Below are 1,054 nucleotides of genomic sequence, written 5' to 3' on the forward strand. Positions count from 1 at the left end.
CGCGGCGGCCGCCAGGTGGCGCCTGCAGCCCAACCACTCTCTTTGGGAGTTTTGGGTTTCCACGGTTAAATCCCATTCCCGGATCCCAGAGGATGCAGGGATTAGACTTCATTTCTGAGATAATGTGTGTCCTCCCACAGTCAGTCTGAGCCATGTGCTCGCTGTCCCAGTGCCGTAGCTCTGTCCAGCTTGAGTCGTGCAGATCATTCTGTGAGCCCAGAAGTGGGTTCCCTCGGACCAGCTGGTTTGAAGCCTGATGTGCAGGTGCTGAGGAGCAGTTGCAGCAGTGTGGCTTGTTCACACCTTGGAGGGATGTCTGACAATAACTTTCTTTTCTTTCCTCTGAAGACGAGGGAGAAAATAGTGGTAGAACAGTATTGGGGCACCATTGCCTAGGCAAAAAGTATATCAGGAGATGGGAATTTTTAGCATAATAATTCTACTGCATAGTTTCTATCACTTGTGCCTGAGGGACTAGAGATACACACAGGGAAAACATGAAAGCCACATACCTGGGTCTCTGGAAATTTGCCATGGGAATAGTAACAAATGGAGCAGTAAGTTGAAAATATAAAGCTTCAGAGACTGGCTTTTAAATAAATTTGTACTTGACTCTGAGGAGGGACAGCACATCCTGGCATTGATTGATATGGCACTGGTACAGTGAAATCTACTACACTATTTATCTAGAGGCTTCAGATGTTTGAGAGATTTTTCCAGGAGAGCACAGCAGTAAACACTTCTGATTAGTTTTTATGGTGGTTAAATAGCTGTTTTTTAAAATGTGAACTGCTCAGACATGTATCTGTCACATTCTTCCTATGTTCCTCCTCTGTAAGGGAAATTCACCAAACAATCTGTTGCTTCTGGCATGTATTCATGCCCTTTCTTCTGTGAGGCTCTGTCTTATTTCCGTCCTCTGGTCTCTTCCTCTCAGCCTCAGGATCTGGAGCTGAGAGCTGCTCTGGCCCATGGCACTCCCAGGATCAGGAGCTGCAGTACCAGCACTGGCTGGATCAGATATGCTCTGGCTAAGCAGAAGCTGTGTGTCACA

General features: G+C 46.9%; 1 protein-coding gene across 4 annotated transcripts in view; it reads left to right on the forward strand.

Annotated features, from left to right (window-relative positions):
• The window catches only part of ACVR1 (activin A receptor type 1), a 48,234-nt gene that overhangs the window by 37,515 nt on the left and 9,665 nt on the right, over positions 1-1,054 (forward strand). The window lies entirely within an intron of this gene.

This window comes from Corvus brachyrhynchos, unplaced genomic scaffold (genome assembly GCF_000691975.1).
Source record: "Corvus brachyrhynchos isolate BGI_N302 unplaced genomic scaffold, ASM69197v1 scaffold45, whole genome shotgun sequence".
Taxonomy (NCBI): Eukaryota; Metazoa; Chordata; class Aves; order Passeriformes; family Corvidae; genus Corvus; species Corvus brachyrhynchos.